The sequence below is a fragment of the Plecotus auritus genome, assembly GCF_963455305.1.
Source record: "Plecotus auritus genome assembly, chromosome: 5".
NCBI classification, from domain to species: Eukaryota; Metazoa; Chordata; class Mammalia; order Chiroptera; family Vespertilionidae; genus Plecotus; species Plecotus auritus.
Window position 1 is genome coordinate 88,193,729 of NC_137776.1, and position 7,503 is coordinate 88,201,231.

The following is a 7,503-nucleotide window of genomic DNA, read 5'->3' on the forward strand; positions in this document are numbered from 1 at the left end:
AGGCTTATATGCATGCATATAAGTCCTTTGGTTGATCTCTCCCCCTTACTCCAACCCTCCCCTACCTTCCCTGAGGTTTGACGTTCTGATTCATGTTTCTCTGTCTCTGGATCTATTTTTGTTCATCAGTTTATGTTATTCATTATATTCCACAAATGAGTAAGATCATGTGATATTTATCTTTCTCTGCCTGGCTTATTCCACTTAGCATAATGCTCTTCATCTCCATCCATGTTGTTGCAAATGGTAAGAACTCCTTTTTTACCGCAGCGTAGTATTCCATTGTGTAGATGTACCACAGTTTTTTAACCCACTCATCTGCTGATGGGCACTTAGACTGTTTCCAAATCTTAGCTATGGTGAATTGTGCTGCTATGAACATAGGGGTGCATATATCCTTTCTGATGGGTGTTTCTAGTTTCTTGGGATATATTCCTAGAAGTGGGATCACTGGGTCAAATGGGAGTTTAGTTTTTTGAGGAAACTCCATACTGTTCTCCACAGTGGCTGCACCAGTCTGCATTCCCACCAGCAGTGCACCAGGGTTCCTTTTTCTCCGCATCCTCGCCAACACTTGTCATTTGTTGATTTGTTGATGATAGCCATTCTGACAGGTGTAAGATGGTACCGCATTGTTGTTTTGATTTGCATCTCTCTGATGACTACTGACTTTGAGCAGGTTTTCATATGTCTCTTGGCCTTCCTTCTGTCTTCCTTCAAAAAGTGTCTATTTAGATCAGTTGCCCATTTTTTGGTTGGGTTGTTTGTCTTCTTTTTGTAAAGCTGCATGAGTTCCCAGTAAATGTTGGAGATTAAACCCTTATCGTTGATATCATTGGCAAATATGTCCTCCCATGCAGTGGGCTTTCTTGTTGTTTTATTGATGGTCTCCTTTGCGGTGCAAAAGCTTTTTATTTTGATGTAGTCCCCTTTGTTTATTTTCTCTTTAGCTTCCATTGCCTTAGGAGCAGTATCAGTGAAGAAAATGCTTCGGTATATGTCAGAGATTTCTCTGCCTGTGGATTCCTCTAGTATTTTTATGGTTTCTCATCGTATGTTTAAGTCCTTGATCCATTTTGAGTTTATTTTTGTGCATGGTGTAAGTTGGTGGTCTAGTTCCATTTTTTTGCATGTATCTGTACAATTTTCCCAACACCATTTATTGAAGAGACTGTCTTGACTCCATTGTATGTTCATGCCTCCTTTGTCAAATATTAATTGAGCATAGTGATTTGGTCAATTTCTGGGTTCTCTATTCTATTCCATTGATCTAAATGTCTGTTCTTGTGCCAGTACCAGGCAGTTTTGAGAACAGTGGCTTTGTAATACAGTTTGAAATCTGGTATTGAGATCCCACCTACTTTGTTCTTTCTCAGGATTGCTGTGGCTATTAGGGGTCTTTTTTTATTCCAGATGAATTTTTGGAGAGTTCTTTCTAGGTCTGTGAAATATGCCATTGGTATTTTAATGGGGAGTGCATTGAATCTATAGATTACTTTGGGTAGTATGGACATTTTAATGATGTTGATTCTCCCAATCCATGAACATGGTATGTTATTCCATCTGTTTACGTCTTCCTCTATCTCTTTTTTCAGTGTCCTGTAGTTTTCCATGTATAGGTCTTTTACCTCCTTAGTTAAGTTTATTCCTAGTATCTTAATTTTTTTGGTGTGATGGTAAACGGGATTGCTTTTTTAGTCTCTCTTTCTATAAGTTCACTATTGGTGTATAGAAATGCCATAGATTTCTTGGCGTTAATTTTGTATCCTATTACATTGCCGAATTCATTTATTAAGTCTATTAGTTTTTTGTTGGAGTCTTTCGGGTTTTTTTATGTACAATATCATGTCATCTGCAAATAAGGACAGCTTTACTTCTTCTTTTCCAATTTGAATGTCTTTTATTTCTTCTTCTTGTCTAATTGCAATGGCTAATACTTCCAGTACTATGTCGAACAGGAGTGGTGAGAGTGGGCACCCCTGTCTTGTTCCTGTTCTTAGGGGAAATGGTTTTAGTTTTTGCCCATTGAGTATGATGTTAGCTGTGGGTTTATCATATATGGCTTTTTTTATGGTGAGGTATGATCCTTCTATTCCCACCTTGTTGAGAGTTTTTATCAAGAAAGGGTGTTGGATTTTGTCAAATGCTTTTTCTGCATCAATTGATATGACTATGTGATTTTTATCTCTCAATTTGTTTATGTGATGTATCACGTTTATTTATTTGCAGATATTGTACCATCCTTGCATTCCTGGGATAAATCCTACTTCGTCATGGTGTATGATCTTTCTGATGTAGTGCTGGATCCGATTTGCTAGAATTTTGTTGAGGATTTTGGCATCTATGTTCACGAGGGATATTGGCCTGTAATTCTCTTTCATTGTGTTGTCTTTATCTGGTTTTTGGTATTAGGGTGATGCTGGCTTCATAGAAGGAGCTTGGAAGTGTTCCTTCCTCTTGAATTTTTTGGAATAGTCTGAGGAGGATAGGTTTTAGTTCTTCCTTGAATGTTTGGTAAAACCCCTGTGAAGACGTCTGGTCCAGGGCTTTTGTTCGCCAGAAGCTTTTTGATGACTGCTTCAATTTCTTCCATAGTTATTGGCCTATTGAGATGTTTAGATTCTTCCTGATTGAGTTTTGGAAGGTTATATTTTTCTAGGAATATGTCCATTTCCTCCTGGTTGTCCCGTTTGTTGGAATAGAGTTGTTCATAGTATTTTTTAACAATCCTTTGTATTTTGGTGGGGTCTGTTGTTATTTCAACTCTTTCATTTCTGATATTGTTTATTTGGGTGAGCCTGGCTAGTGGTTCATCAATCTTCTTTATCCTTTCAAAGAACCAGCTCTTGGTTTTGTTGATCTTTTGTTTTGTTTTTTTGTTTTTTTTTTTTTTGGTCTCAATGTCATTTATCTCCGCTCTGATCTTTATTATTTCCTTCCTTCTGCTTACACTGGGCTTTCCTTGTTGCTCTCTTTGTAACTCTTTGAGTTGTAGAGTTAGGTAATTTATTACCATTGTTTCTTGTTTTTTGCAGTATGTTTATAGAGTTATGAACTTCCGTCTCAAGACTGCTTTCACTGTGTCCCATAGATTTTGGATTGTAATGTTTTCATTGTCATTTGTTGCCATGATGTTTTTTATTTCTTCCTTGATCTCTCTGGTAACCCAGTCATTGTTTAATAGCATGCCGTTTAGTCTCCATGTGTTTGATTTTTTTGGATTGTTTTTATTGTAGTTGATTTCCAGTTTTATGCCACTGTGATCTGAGAAGATGCTTGATATGATTTCTATCTTCTTGAATTTGAAGAGACTTTGCCTATGACCCAACATATGGTCTATCTTTGAAAATGACCCATATGCACTTGAGAAGAATGTATATTCTGTGGCTTTGGGGTGAAATGTTCTGAAAATATCAATTAATTCCATCTGGTCTAGTGAATCATTTAGGATTGATGTTTCTTTGCTGATTTTTTGTTTAGAGGATTTTTTCAATGGTGATAGTGGGGTATTAAAGTCTCCTGCTATGATTGTATTGCTCTCAATCTCTCCTTTGATATCCTCCAGGAGTTTTTTTTTTTTTTTAATGTATTTGGGTGCCCCTATATTGGGTGCGTATATGTTTATCAGAGTTATTTCTTCTTGTTGGATTGCTCCCTTTAGTATTATGAAGTGGTCTTCCTTATCTCTTGTTATGTCCTTCACTTTGAGATCTAATTTGTCAGATATAAGTATTGCTACCCCAGCTTTTTTTTTTTCATTTCCATTCGCCTGGAAAACCTTTTTCCATTCCTTCACTCTCAGTCTGTGTGCATCTTTTTTTCTGAGGTGGGTTTCTTGTAGACAGCAGATATATGGGTCGTGTTTTCTTATCCAATCCGTTATCCTTCTTCGCTTCCTTTTTTTTTTTTTTTTTTACAGCAGACCCTTTAGCATTTCTTGCATTGCTGGTTTGGTGGTAATAAATTCCCTTAGTCATTTTTTGTCTGTGAAGCTCCTGATTTCACCTTCAATTTTGATTGATAGCCTTGCTGGGTACAGTATTCTTGGATTCAGACCCTTCCTTTGCATGACTTTGTATATTTCATTCCATTCCCTTCTGGCCTAATGAGTTTCTGTTGAGAAATCAGTTGCTAGTCTGATGGGGGTTCCTTTGTAGGTAACTTTCTGTCTCTGTCTCTGGCTGCTGCCGGCCCCTTTTAAGATTCTTACTTTGTCATTGGTGTTTGCCAATTTAATTATAATGTGCCTTGGTGTCGGTCTTTTGGGGTTCATTTTGCTTGGGACTCTGTGAGCTTCTTGGATTTGTGTGGTTTTTTTCTTTCCTATGTCAGGGATGTTTTCTGTCATTATTTCTTCAAACAGGTTTTCTATTCCTTGCTCAGTTTCCTCTCCTTCTGGAACCCCTATTATGCAGATGTTGTTTTGTTTCGTGTTGTCCCAAAGTTCCCTTAGGCTCTCCTCCTGCCTTTTAATTTATTTTTCTGGAAGCTGCTCTACTTGGGTATTTTTCCTACCTTGTCTTCTAGCTCACTGATGCGGTCCTCTGCTTATTATAGTCTACTCTTGATGCTTTCTATTGAGTTCTTTACAGCAGCAATGTCATTTTTCATTTCTTCCTGGTTCTTCTTCATTTCCTCTTGGTTCTTACTCATATTGTCGAATTTATCTTCCATTCTTTTCAGTCACCTTATGACCATTTCTCTGAATTCTTTCTCTGACAGGTTGCTTGCCTCCATTTCATTTACTTCCTTTTCTGGTGATGCCTGCTTTTCTTTCATATGTGGGCTGTTTCTTTGTCTCCTCATGGTCTCTCTTCTCCGGGTGTCTGGTTATGTAGTTCTCTCTATCCTTTCCGTGGTGGAGTGTAGAGCTCCTCTGAATCCACGTGTCTGCGCCAATTGGGGACCAGTGCTCTGGGGTTCGCAGCTGTTCGGTTGGTGCCGTAGTTGCAGATTTTCAGGCTTCCGATTACATCCACTTTCCCCTTCAAGATGGCGCGGGTCTGTGTCCGAGCCGGTGGCTCCAGGAGGGAACCCAGTAGCAGTGGGGGCTGCCGAGTCAGGGGAGCCCCATCCAGCAGTCCCCCACCTTCTCCTGGAGTATAGCTGTCCCTTAACTCATCAACAGACACTCCCCATGTGACCCTCAGCTGTTCTTTCTATCTGCTTCAGGACAAGGCTTGGGACACATCTGTCTATTCCACCACCATTTTTTTTTTCTCCTCTCACCTTCTTCTGATAATTTTAACCAAAATTATATTGTATAACACTGTGGTTAGTGTTGTACAATACAAACTCATAAATCTGCATGGGATCTATTTACTCGTTCTTAGCACTGCCAACAAGAATTACTGTGGCTTAAAACTTTTAAGTGTCAGTGTGTTGTTCAGAGTGGTGGATTTAACTGGATAGAAAAGAGTACAGTTGTCCTTCAGTATCCATGGGTGATTGGCTCCACATACACCAGACACACATGAATACCAAAATCCGAGGATGCTCAAGTCCTTTATATCAAACTAGGGACCCAGTGCACGAATTCATGCACCTTGAAAGGCACTGTGGGCTGCAAGGCTGCAGTGGGCACAGGGTCAAGTCTCAGCCCATCATCCATGCCCCCGCCTGGTGCAGCCCTGGTCCCCTGTTTGCCTGCAGCCCCACTCCCACTGCCACTCCCATGCACTGATCGCACAGGCTCTGCTCGCACTTGCTGATGGCGCAGAGCAATTGGGGCCAGCGCCAGCAGCAGATGTGAGGGGCAGCTGCTGCCCTTATTGCCCCTCAGAAGCAGGGGGAGGTGGAGAAACCCTGAGGGGTGATCAGCACCGGCAGCCACTGCTTGCACCCGCGGACAGTGCCAAACGATCGGGGCCAGCACTGGGCGCTGGCAGCAGGTGCGAGCGCTGGGCAGGACTGCAGCATGCGGGAGCAAAGAATTTTCAGTAAGCACCAGAGGCTCAGCCCGGTGACAGTGACCAGCGCCCTGCCTTGGTCTGGCGCCCCCACTCAACTGCTCCACCATCCAGCTGCAGCCAACACCTGCCATGTTCCACGCGTGCCCCCTGGTGGTCAGCGCACATCATAGCAACCAGTTGTTCGGTTGTTCTGCCATTCGGTCTATTTGCATATTAGCCTTTTATTATATAGAATGACATAGATCAATGCATACGGTCAGCCATCCACATCTGCAGATTCCCAACCACTGATCAAATATACTATTTTCAATTTGCTGTTGGTTGAATCCTTACATGCAAAACCCAGGGATACAAGAGGAGTGGGTGGGAATGAGGACAACTGTATATAACTGATTTTCATCAGGAACTGCAATCCAAAAAAGCAGGTACTCAATGGCCTATTGAATTTGGAATGCTCTACCTAGCCAGGTGAGATTGATCTAATGAACTACTCCTCTAAATCTACCTAAAAGGTAGATGGCCCAATTCATAGAACATGTGTTCACCAAAGAACCTGTTCTAAGGTACACAACCCTTGATTAAACATTGAGGAAGCCAGCCTGCTTCCAGAGATCCTGAGGTAATTGGCCCGGAGTGAGTCCTGGACATTAGTACTTTGTGAACTCTCCCCAGGTCATTCTCAGGGTTAGCCAAGGCCAATAACCATTACATTTCCCAGCAAGGCACTGGTCCCATGTCTGCTGTGGCTGAGTCCAGGATACAAGGGGTCACTTTCAAGACCCACTTTTCCCTTCTTCTACCATTTCTCCCTCTTCGTGATTATGTGCAAGATTGTAACAAAGAGGGTAATAAACTTTATCCACTATTTAATATGTTGGGTTACAGTCAATTGTACATTTAAAAATTTCATGGTCACAGAAATTATAAAAGCTGAACTGCACAGAAAGAAAGCTTTGGAGTTATAAAGTTGCTGAGTTATAGCTTTTGTATGTTTCTGAACCATCAGGTACGAAAATTTACTGGTGAACTTCTCAGCAGGATTTTGCTGTGGGCTAATGCCTACTTGAAACCTATTTTCTCCTTGGCTTCTGTAATACCACATTTTCTTTTTTCCCTCCAACCTCTCTAGCTACTCCCTCCTATTCTTTCACAGCAGGTACTCAATTAACATCGTTTTGTTCAATGTTATTTGGGGGGGGGGGGTTGTTGTTGTTGTTGTTGTTTCCATCACCCTAGGATACGTATTTTTTATTGATTTTCAGAGAGAGAGAGAGAGAGAGAGAGAGAGAGAGAGAGAGAGAGAGGGAGGAACATCGATGTGAGAGAGAAAGCGCCCAGACCAGGGATCGAACCTGCAACCTAGGTATGTACTCTGACCAGGAATCGAACCTGCAACGTTTTGGTGTACAGGACAATGTTCCAACTGATTGAGCCACCCATCCAGGGCAATGTCATTTTGTTACAATATTGATGAGATGCTGTAGGAACTTAACTCTTGTTTATATCAATTAGCCTATGGTAATATTGGTTTTGTTACACGTCATTTGCCATAGTTTCAAGAACCTATTTATGACATTAATAAGGGAGGACT